General features: G+C 38.1%; 1 non-coding gene across 1 annotated transcript; it reads right to left on the reverse strand.

Moving 5' to 3' along the window:
• Nucleotides 1-6316: 6316 nt before the first annotated feature.
• TRNAR-UCG lies at nucleotides 6317-6401 on the reverse strand. Its single transcript has one exon. It is a non-coding gene; the product is annotated as a tRNA-Arg (tRNA).
• Nucleotides 6402-12852: the final 6451 nt, after the last annotated feature.

Genomic DNA, 12852 nt, shown 5'->3' on the forward strand with positions numbered 1-12852 from the left:
TCAGCTTGAAATACCAAGCCTACCCAGTGTAAACTGAGCTTGAGTTCTAGCCTTATTCAGCTGTCATATGGATCCCCCCGTGTTCATAGGCACTTAGGTGTGAGCTGAGAAAGGGATACTAGTGCAACAGTGGTAAATGCCACAGGCTAGGTACTCTTACAGCTTACTTGTGGCCATCAGCTCTGTGTGTACCTGATCCTGGACATACCACTTCCATCCAACAATAAATTGCTGCTGGTCCTGCCTGACTCATAAGTCTTTTTTTTTTTTTAAGTTTATTTATTTATTTTGATAGAGAAAGAGCACAGGAGGGGCAGAGAGAGCGAGAGAGAGAGAATCTCAAGCAAGTTTCACACTATCAGCACAGAGCCCAACATGGGCTCAAACTCACAAACTGTGAGATCATGACCTGCGCCAAAACCAAGGGTCAGATACTTAACCGACTGAGCCACCCAGGCACCCCCCTGACTCAGAAGTCTTACAGAACCTGGCTCTGGCTGTACGATTCTGGCCTTAATGACTACTTGATGACCCATGGTCAAGTGTTCCATATCTACCAGTGCATGGTAGCCTGTCAGCAGCTGTTTTTCTAAACCTACATGACCCTCTGCTGCAGATAACATGGCCTGGTAGTTTATACTGTGAACTGTGGGAATTTACATTGTGATTCTTCTATTGGGATTGCTGTCAACTCCTCACAGCATATTTTCCCACCACAGATTCCTCCAATATTATAGTATTTGCTGGACCATATGGTCCAAATGCAGCCTGGACCTCCTACAAAATTTTTTCTACTCTAGATCCCACTCAAAGCTGGAAGTATTTTGGATCACCTAATAGATAGACAGAAGCAGCACTGCCAGATGTGGAATATGATGCCCTCAAACCCAATCAGGTTCCTAGTATTGTGCTTTCTTCTTTGGGATGGGAGATGTGAGACGCAAGAGTTTGTCCTTTGCTTTGAAGTTGGCACAACTATGAAGCTGTTTCAGCCTGTCTCAGACCAGTGGACTCATAAAAATTTCACTAAGGCCAGCCTCTGAATCATCGCAGTATTTATTTTCCATCTCTTAGAGGGAACTTTTCTTATCAAGGTTCTTATCAACATACTTGCCACTTATTGATCATAACTTCATCAATTCATTAACAGAGTGAAATAGTATGATGTTCTGGAGGATGTCTAGTTCGCTCAAGCCTCTCTGAGTTGTATTATTAAAGAGGGTGAGAAGGTAACATAGCCTTGGGGCAACACTATACTACTATCCATTTGAAGTGTGAACTATTTCTGATTCTTCTTTTTGATCAGGAAGGAAGGGAACACATCTACCAAATCAATGGCCACATACCAAGTATTTGAGGCAGTGTTCATTTGCTTTAGCAACCATACCATATCAGACACAGCAGCTGTCATTTAAGCTACTATGTGGTTTTGTGATCATCCACGGTTAGCCTTCAGTATCCATCTAGTTATTGTGAAAAGCAGACTGGTGAAATGAATGGAGATATAATGAGGACCACTCCCTTGCATTCTTTAGGTTTTAAGGGTGGACCTAATTCCTTCCATTTTTCCTGGGATGGTAAATTGTGGCTAAGGGGGAGGAGGTGGTAGTTTCAGAGGCTTCCACTTGTCCTTCTCTACTATAATAGCTTTTATCCCATAGACCAAGGAATCAATAGGGAGATTTTACCCACTACCAAGTATGTCCATTCAAATTATACATTTTGGGACCAGTAAAATAACCATTAGTTGGTCCATGGACCCACTGAACCCACTGGGAGTCAGATTTTGAGCTACCATCCCATATATTACCTGACCTCTAAAACCTCCCACCCTCAGGGGGAACCATAATGACACTTCAAATCCCTGAATATCAAGATCAACTTGGATCCTGTAAAAACAGCCCTTGGAAGGCTTAGATGTTCTCTTTTCTCAATGTATGGATTTCCAAGTAAGTGACTGTGGGCTAATGGGGAAGAACTGGAAGGAATCATTATATGTAGTCTTGACATCTTGCTGCACAATCCTTCCTCCTGGGGACCTGTCTTTTCCTATAGTTGTTGGGTTAGGTCAAAAATAAACTCAGGTATGGAAATTGGCAAAAGGACTGTGATTTTTATTGAAATGCTTCCCCTTAGCCTCATGATGATTCATCTTTAACTTCTTTTGTGTAAATGAAGCATATACTTATAGGCTTATCTATATTAAGATATTATCTATATTACCCCTAGGAATGCCTTGTTGTGTTAACCATCTTCATTGCTCTTTGTAGGTGAAGGCCCCTGGCTACCACCCTGACCTTGTCACTCTCTGCCATACTTTTGCAATCACCTTGCTTTCGATTTGTTCAGCATCACCATCTGGACTCTATTACTTTAGATCTTGTCATCCTCATTGATCTAAAAGTAATCTATTATTAAGCCTTCCCTCCGGAAGACAGACATCATTAAGTTTCTTAGTAATGTTAGTGACCCCTCAGTCCCCTCCCCAGGGTAATACCTAATTGCTTTGGTAAATGTAACATCCTCCAGGCTCTCCTAAGAGACATATTTGGGATGATCAGTTTTACGCATCAACTTGACTAGGCTTCAGTCCCCATTTATTCAATCAAACACTAATCTTAGGTGTTGCTGTGAATATTGGATAGAAGAAGGGAACCACAGGCCAGAACAAGGTCGGGAGGCTACTACTTTGGAATTAAATAGTATCATTATGTTTGGAGGTTTAGGAAGAAGAGTCAAGCTACACTGTGATTGACCAATTGTAGTACCACAATGGGCCATCCGGACACATTACTGAACTTGGGCAGGCAGTATGAACAAGACCCTCTGCCTCCAGGTAGAAGCAGAATAGAGTGTGGAGGTTCGGTTGTAGGAGAAAAAAAAAGAATAATAAAATTAGCTGGAAAAGTCTGAGTGGACTAAAGAATCCACAAACTGGCAGATACCTTTTTATCTCAATCTAGACTCAAGATCTATCCTGGATATCAGTAACCATTGGCTAGAAATTGGGGTTTCACACATAGCTAGAAATTAGGAATTATATAATACCAACATAGTCTCAGAACCTCAAACCATAAAGTTAACACACAAATTGACCATATGTCTCTATATCCCTGGAAACAATGGCAAGCAAATATAAACTCTATGGAGAAATACACCCTCAACTCAAGATGCACAAAATTCACATAGATAAAGCCTTACTAAAAATGATCCTACATAATTAATAATTATAAGATATATGAGGAATCTACCACATTTGGGAGTCAATAAACACAACGAAAATTAAGCAGCAAAATTAAATAGTCAGAAATTCTAAATAAGATACTATTAAATAAATATATTTAAATCAATATGAAACAAATATACTTACATAAATATAAAATAAAATAAATAAATATAAAAAAATAAATAAAAATATTAAAAGACCAAGACTGTACGGAAAACTATTCAGAATTCAACAGAGAGAGAGAAAGAGATTTAAAAATATGGAAGAGAGTTTAAAACACATAGAATATGCAATGAGAAAACCCATCACAGGATTTTCAGAAATATAGAAGAGAATGAGGGAGCAATAAAGTTTGAAGACCTAGTAGCTAAAGTTTTTCCAGAACGGATGAATGATATGAATTCTTACATTCAGAAAGCATCATGAGTGCTGAAGAGTACATAAATGTAAATATACATCTAGATAAAGGGGAGATCATAAAAGCAAGCAAAGTTTAAAAATAGGAGAATAATAGATTTATACCAGACTTCTTAACAGAAGACATGAGCTGACAATTGAATATACTTTCAACATTGAGAGAAAATAGCAGATAATTCAAGATTCTATTTTCAAGTAAATTTTTATTCAATAATAAGGATGAAACAGACCTTTCTACATAAAGAATCAAATTCTTCACTATTATCAGACTCTCACTGAGAAACTTCTAAAATATGTACTTCAGGAAAAAGAGATTAAACTCAGAATGAAGAAACAAGATGTAAAAGACAGTTTTATGCTAAGAAATGGTAAACATGGGCAAATCTTAAAAATAGTTTGCAGTATAGGAGGAGTGCCTGGATGGTTCTGGCAGTTAAGTGGCCAACTTTGACTCAGGTCATCATCTAACGATTTGTGAGATCAAGTCCCATGTCGGGCTCTGTGCTGACAGCTCAGAGCCTGGAGCCTCCTTTGGATTCTGTGTCTCCCTCTCTCTCTGTCCCTCCCCCACTCATTCTCTGTCTCTGTCTCTGTCTCTCTCTCTCTCAAAAATAAATAAAATATTTAAAAATTAAAAAAATAAAAATACTTTGCAGTATAGGAGTAAAAATCAAGATGAGACTAAAATGCTACAAGACAATAACTTTAAAGGTAAATATAGATTTGTCAAGGATTTTATACACACATACACACACACACATATATATGCATACACACATACACATACAGGTATAAATATATATATATATCTATAGATACATAGATAGATAAATAGATAGATATAAATATATAGATGATATAGATATAGATATAGATATAGATGATATAGATATAGATATAGATATAAAAGGTAACTTCCAAACCAGAATTGGTAGAGAATTGGGGGAAAAAATTAGTCAACTAAAACAGGCAGAAAAGGAAATGGGGAGAGGAAAGGAAGAAAGGGAGTGAAATGCATAGTAAGTAAAAGCCACCAAATAATATGTAGAAATTAAAGCAAATTATGCCAACAATCACATTGAATGTAAGTAGATTAACTCGCCTGTTAAAAGACTGAGATTTTCAGATTAGATAGAAAGACTAAATCCAATTATCTCCTGATTCCAACAAACATACATATAATTTAAAGATACGAACATTTAAATTAATGTGATGGAAAAGATATACCGAGTAAATATTTATCCAGAGAAGGTTGTTGTAGTTAGATTAATATCAAACAAAATCAACCTTAAGACAAAAGGAATTTTTAGAGATAGATACTACATAATAATCAAATGAACAATTTGCCTAGAAAATATGATAATTTTAAACTTGTATGTACTTAATAAAATAGCTATAAAATGTATAAAGCAAAAATTTACAGCATTACAAAGAAAATTTGACAAAACCATGCCATAATCATACTTCTGTGAAACTGGTAGATCAAACATATGCAAGCCAATGAGGATGGGAACAGGAATTAAGGGCTGGAGAGATCTTTTTAAGGTGAAATATTCTAACACCACTGTAGTGATGTTTACATAATTTTGTAAATTTATTAAGAATCATTATATTGTGCAATTTTAAATGGGTGAGTTTTATGGTATATAAATTACACCTCACTAAAGCTGTTATAAATAAATCTAGAGGGTTATAGAAAATTTTGTGAACCTATCCAGTATACTGCATCTGCAAATTAAGATACAAAAATTCTACTCAAGAGGCACCTGGCTGACTCAGTTCGTTGAGAATCTAACTCTTGGTTTTAACTCAGGTCATGATCTCAGGGTCGAGGGATTGAGCCCCACTTCAGGCTCCAAGCTCAATGTGGAGCCTGCTGAAGATTCTCTGTCTCTCCCTCTGCCCCTCTCCCCTGCTTAAGCATGCTCTCTCAAAAAAAAAAAAAAAAAAAAATTCTACTCAAGCACAAATGGAATATTTAGAAAATTTCTCTTCCATGCATACACAAAGTAAATCTCAGCTGGTAAGAAAGAATTAACATCTGGTAGATCATATTTCTTGAACATAATTAATTAAAATTAGAAGATTAAGGGCACCTGGGTGGCTCCGTTGGTTAAGTTTCCAACTCTTGATTTTGGCTCTGGTCTCACAGTTTGCCAGTTGGAGCCCTGCATCAGGCTCCGTGCTGGCAGCGCGGAGCCTGCTTTGGATTCTCTCTTTCTCTCTCTCTCTCTCTCTCTCTCTCTCTCTCTCCCTCCCCCCCCTTCCCTGCTCGCTCTCACTCTCTTTCAGAATAAATAAATAAGCATTGTTTTAAAAATTAGATGATTAAATAAGTGATTTTTTTTTAATTTTTTTTTAACGTTTATTTATTTTTGAGACAGAGAGAGACAGAGCATGAATGGGGGAGGGTCAGAGAGAGGGAGACACAGAATTTGAAACAGGCTCCAGGCTCTGAGCTGTCAGCACAGAGCCCGACGCTGGGCTTGAACTCACCGACCGCGAGATCATGACCTGAGCCGAAGTCGGCCGCTTAACCGACTGAGCCACCCAGGCGCCCCACATTTATTTATTTTTGAGACAGAGAGAGACAGAGCATGAACGGGGGAGGGTCAGAGAGAGAGGGAGACACAGAATCTGAAGCAGGCTCCAGGCTCTGAGCTGTCAGCACAGAGCCTGACGCGGGGCTCGAACCCACGGACCGCGAGATCATGACCTGAGCCGAAGTCAGACGCTCAACCGACTGAGCCACCCAGGCGCCCCAATAAGTGATTTTTAAAATTCATGTCTGAAATACTTTTAAGTCATGAACTTAAGAAATCACAGTACAAATTAGAAAATATTGGGGCACCTGGGTGGCTCAGTCAGTTAAGCATTGGGCTTTGGCTCAGGTCATGATCTCATAGCTGTGAGGTCAAGCCTTGTGTCAGGCTCTGTGCTAACAGCTCAGATTCTGTGTGTCCCTCTCTCTCTGCCCCTCCCCCACTCGTGCTCTGTCTCTCTGTCTCTCAAAAATAAATAAATGTTTAAAAAAATTAGAAAATACTTTGAACTGAAAAAAAAAGCACTTTCACTGATGTCAAAACATGTAGAATAAGCTAAAGTAGGTATTTAATAGGACATATAAGTCTGAACTGTTGATACTAGGAATACGTGAAAAGGGGACATTACACATATGATGGTTTTTTTAATCTTAAGAGAAAAATATGAATAACTAAAATATGAACTAACTAAATAACTTAGACACGAGTTACATGGTCTTAACTTCAAAGAGATAGAAATGTGGAGGAGAGCACGTGAATGAATATTCAGAGGGTCATAAATGTTTCTGCCACATCTAGAAAGCAAAAAATAAATTGTTGCGGTTTGCAGATGATATGACCAAGTGTAGAAAACTTCAGTAAATTTATAAACTATTAAACTGATATAGAGGGGTGCCTGGGTGGCTTGTTCAGTTAAGCATCAGACTCTTGATTTCAGTTCAGATCGTGATCTCAGGGTGGTGAAATCCAGCCCAGAGTTGGATTCCGAGTTGAATGTAGAACTTTCTTACGATTCTCTCTCTCCCTCTTTCTCTGCCCCTCCCCTGCTCTTTCTTTCTCTCTCAAATAAATAAATAAATACAATGATATAGAATATACTACTAGAACTAATGTGTTGGCAAAGTTACCTGCAACAACACACAAAAACCAATTTCACTGACATACACCAATAACAGATTGAAATGTAATTTTTAACAAAATTAAAGACATTTTTTAAAGTTTTATTTTATTTATTTAGAGAGGGGGTGGGAGGGGCAGAGAGAGAGGGAAAAAAAGAGAATCCCAAGCAGACTCCATGCTGTCAGTGCAGAGCCCAATGTGGGCTTGAAGTCATGAACCATGAGATCATGATCTGAGCCAAAACAAGAGTCAGACACTTAACTGACTGAGCCACCCAGATGCTCCTAAAGATACTTTGTAACAAATGCCACAAAGGGTGACCAAGATCTACATAAGAAAATTTTAAAACTTCATTGAAAGACATGAAATAAGACCTGATTTAAAAATATATCTAGGGATTCTCTGTCTCCCTCTCTCTCTCCCCTTCCCCTGCTCACACACTCTCTCAAAAATAAAGTTAAATAAATATATATATATAATAAATATAAAATTATACATATAAAATATTCATAGATGGGAGTACTCAACATCAGAAATGCATTCATTTTCCCCAGATTAATCTCCAAATTCCATGCAATTCAAATTTAAAATCTCAATAGATTTTTCTTTCTTTCTTTCTTTCTTTCTTTCTTTCTTTCTTTCTTTCTTCTTTCTTTTCTTCTTGATGTACATATGTTTAACTTTTTAAGCTGGTCCTAAAATTCATATAGAAGAGGAGGGGAGCCTGGGTGGCTCAGTCAGTTAAGCATCTGACTTCAGCACAGGTCATGATCTCAAGGTTTGTGGGTTCAAGCCCCGCGTCAGGCTTTGTACTGAGAGCTCAGAGCCTAGAGCCCCCTTCAGATTGTATGTCTCCCTCTCTCTCTGCCTCTCCTCCACTTGCACTCTGTCTCTCTCTCAAAAATAAATGAACATCAAAAGAAAAAATTAAAAATACAATAAATAAAATAAAATTCATATAAAAGAGAAAAAATCAAATAGAAACAATTTTTGAGTCAAAGAATGAGAAATATTAAGATTATATCTGGCTGCAAAGTTACCAAAAACATATATACCTACAATAACTTAAATTAATTATCATTTGTATCACATAACAAATGATCACATACCTATAGAGAGAAAAAATGAAAATACGCTAACCAAAGAATTTGAATCTGGATCTCTCCCGCCAGTTATTTCTTAATCTATTATTTATTAATTTAAATTAATAAAGTGACATTGTGATTATACATCCGTCTGCACGAGCTTGATATATGAATCAGCTCCTATAAAAGGACTCATTTTCCACCCAGTGATAAAGTCAAGTTTCTGATCCTACAAGTTCAGATCATTACAAATTCATGAAAGTAAATGCCATGCTGTAAGGCCGTTTGATAGACAATTATCTGACTTCTTCAGGTAGCAGCTCTTCTACATGGCCACCCTCAAAGTCTTCCATTAGACACTAACTCCTTTTGTACCAATTTCATGTTTATTCACTATCCTTCTGGTTTCAAATACAGCTTCTCATATCAATCTTTATAAAGTAAGATTATTTCTCCATCTTGCATGACACTCTCCAATCAAAATTGCCTACAATGGGCTAGAGACTGCTCTAAACTGGAAGGAGGGCTAGGTCTTTACACACATTACGGGAAAAAAAATCTGCTACATAACTAAGTGATCATTGCCATTCCAGGGCATAATGTAGATTTCATAATAGCGTATGGCATTGTGCTTTGCTTAGAGTGGCACCCAATAAATATTTTGACTAATTGGTTGTCACAGCAAATAAAACCAACATAACAATCCATAATTTTTGGATATTAAAATTCCCCAGAAATGTTTCCTTACCATATAACTCCCATCATATGCCTAGTAGAGACAAATTAAGTCGAGCCAAATGAATAGGTTAAATGGTTCAACATGGATAAATGGGATATGCAGCATGGATACAAAGGCCTACTCAGGTAACAAAGCTCTTGAATCTAAGCTGATCTTTTTAGAAGAATTATCAGCATATCTTAACATGACACTGAGAAGTAATTAAATGCACTTTGGTCTGAAGTGAGGAGAAGGATGTGGGAGGGGGGAATAAGTTCTTGTTTTCTTTCACAGTCAAAAAATCAAAGAAGACTATGGTTTAATGCTCCAGGACATTACCTTGGAGGGGGGGTGGTATTTTCGTGGCTCTCCCAGAATATCTTTCTCTGCGTGTTGCTGCCAGACTTTCTTCCTTAAAGACACTACATAAATCACTACTGGAGAAATAATTTACAGCCACAGAGGAGGAAAGGGGTGGGGTGCGGGGAAGAACACTCTTTTGTAGATTACAATGAGAAGTCCTGAATTTTCAGCACACTCTATGAAGACGGAAGCAGGAGGCAGCTGGATAGGAATATGAAACATATTGTGCCCAAACACACTTCCCATCTTCATGCTGTGGGCCGGGATCCATCTGTTTATCATTGGATGTAACACAGGCTGGAGCAAAATGTGCCATTAATAGTTTTGGGAAGTTGGGAAGCAGAAGGGGAAATGGTAATCCACACAAAGGTCCTCAGAATTGGCTGCCTTCTAACTAGCCACATCTAACAACGTGTTTACAGACAGCAGCAAAATTTGCAACCTGGTCTTCCCAATCAATCCCAGGTACAACACTGTTTCTTACCAGGGAGAATCAAACACAGGCAGAAGAGATGATTTGGGACATGTTTCTAATGGAGAGATAGCCAAAAAAGATGAGGAACTTAACCAGCAGCAGATTCTTCTTCCAGCTATCTCAATTTTGATGAAATACAAAAGAAGAGATTTATAGTCTTGTTTACATTTGTGAACAACAGGTTAGAAGAAGACATTGGCCTAATTCATTATATGATCTGCTTTTCAGGAAGATGTGGGCTTTCAACATTATCCCCAAAAGGTTCTTGAGCAAACCTACATTTATGCTATTTATAAGTTCCACCGCATGGATCATTCTCCATGAGAATGTCTACCTCATGAGAGGTAACGGATGAAATGTTTAGTTACTCCACTAACATATCAATTACTGCCTTCGATATAGATGTTTAATCTGAACAATTCAAACTAAAACATTTATTCTCCTGAATTTGTGATGGGCTTTCATTTTTCACTTGCATCATTTTTGAAAAATATCATGGTGCTCAGGAAAAAATGCTCTGAGAAGGAAACTTTTAAGTGGGGATCAGAAGGATGCCCCATGCAATGAACTCTGGTCTAATATATTAATTGGCATGTTCTATCTTCTGATAGTTTCTGCTACCTTTGACCCTGCCTGTCTTACACAGTTAACCTGGAGGAATCCACTCCCTCAAAGGAGGATTGTTTTATCAAAACTCTGAGAACCAGAGCTGTCAAGGCTTAGATGCCAACTATTCAACAAAAGAATCAGAGGAATATAGGACCAATCCCTACCATGTAGGTTTGTCTATGTCAGTATGTGAATCACATGCAAAACTAAAACATCTCATCCATCTGATTCACCTGGAACCACCTGACTCTGTATCGAATTCTGAACTGTGGCCCACATTTGTCCAACTTTTACTGGGTGCCTACTCTACTGCACAAGAATTGTAAGGAATAAAATTATAAGTAGGCTACGTTACCTGTCCTCCAAGAGCTTAAAACCTCACAGCATAGGTAAGAAATACATCCAGATAAGTCTAATACAAGGCACCATGTGAAAGTGCCACCAGAGAGGCACCACTCAGTCTAACATGCCACTCCCCAAAATGACCTGTGCCTTTCATATCATCAAAAGCTATCATTATTTTGGGGGATTTACTTGTATGTTAATGGTCTGCCTGACTAGAATAAGCAGGTATTAGTCTGTCTCTATACAACAGTTTTCCTAGCACACAGCAATAGCCTGGCTATTCAAAGCATATTTTGTTGAATGAATGAAGGAAGGAAAGAAGGAAGGAACTCATGCCAACGTCTATTTTTTGTTTGGTGATTATATCAAATTTTATTTCTCAAGAATTTAGAAAAGTAGGCCTTGTGTGCTAGATTGGCTACTGCCAAGGTGGCACCACCATCAACCCCTTCTAAGCCTGAGAACCGCACTGGAATCCTCTTGCAGAGTTATAGGAGAGGACTTGGAATAGATGTGGGAAGTGAAGCTAATTCTCTGTTTCTCTGGGGGCATTTGCACACATATGCACAGACCGGTTTTTGAGATCCACCCAATAGGCTGATAAAGTTAGTGAGACTTTCTCAGAGATTCTCAAGAAGAGTGGCAGCTTGCAGACAAGCTTTTGAAAACTACTCCACCTGTTATCAGTGTCACCTCCTCTGATCTTTGGGGCAGCCTCTCTGACCCTCAGGGGCAGCACTGGTGAACCTCTCCTCCCCCGCCTCACAGCTCTTCCAAAAGTTGTACAAGTTCATAATTATCAATTAAACTCTTTACATCTAAAACACAAAGAATGGCTTCTATTTGCTTGACCAAAACTTGACTTGTCCATTCAGGAGTTTACTCTGCCCTCTCACATATGTCCACACTCACATGAATAGTGTTTATCTCTGGATCATTCCATCTCAATAATTTCAGATTAACTTTCCTTTTGCACAAAAAGAACCAGTCCACATAGAGAAAAAGACTACTGTCACATAAGACAAATGATTTTCAGTCAATTATTCTTTAAGATATCAACCTAGTTCTCCTCGTAAATATTCAATACTTCCGAATAATCATTTTAATTTCATGATGATAGTTTTGGTGAGTCTCTCCACTAACTTAGAATGAATCCATACCTCTCAGCAGGTATGTGTTCTTTCCATTTATGGGTGGAAAAGCTGACACATGTAAGAGCCAATAGTAGCTCTGATATATCACGTTTCTTACTTTGGAATAACATTAAAAATACAGTATCATTTTAAATAGAAAGTTTCAAAAATAATAGTAATTTTTTATAGCCAGCCTCATCAATGTCATAAGAGGCCACATCTTGAAACTTAACTTTAAACTTAAGAATACAAGCCACACATATTCAATTGATTAATTTTAACTCTCAGGAACATTTCATTGTATTTTCCTAAAGATTTTTATTCAAATTTTCCACTTCCAGCATTTCCCGGCACAGGTTGGTCCTAACACCTGCCAAATTTGCTAAGATTGCTCACAGATAATGTCAAGGGTGCAGCGATAGAAACAATTAAAAAAAATTTTTTTCCCCAAGTTGAGGGCTGAGTGGCCTTTCCCTCCATGGATTTATGGGACAGGCTTCTCCAGAAGGAGTGTGGAGAATACCAAGATGTTACAAACACAGAGCAGTGCATGCTGAGAGCCTGGAGTTCACATTGGCCTCTTCCATTTGGGATCTGCTGTACCGAGCACAGACAGCTCATGTCTGCCTCTCTCCTTGTCTCGGCTGGACTGACGTCTTATTGTTCTCGGCTTCCCAGCACATGGTTCAGAGCTCCCCACTGAGCATCCTTGTGATAGCCAAATCTCCAACACTACTATATCATACATGTGTGCATTTTTTTTTCTTCTATCTTCATTATCCTAAAGCAAAGCCTGCCCAGCACCAATAGGTACTATGG

This window comes from Panthera tigris, chromosome B1, assembly GCF_018350195.1.
Source record: "Panthera tigris isolate Pti1 chromosome B1, P.tigris_Pti1_mat1.1, whole genome shotgun sequence".
Lineage (NCBI taxonomy): Eukaryota > Metazoa > Chordata > Mammalia > Carnivora > Felidae > Panthera > Panthera tigris.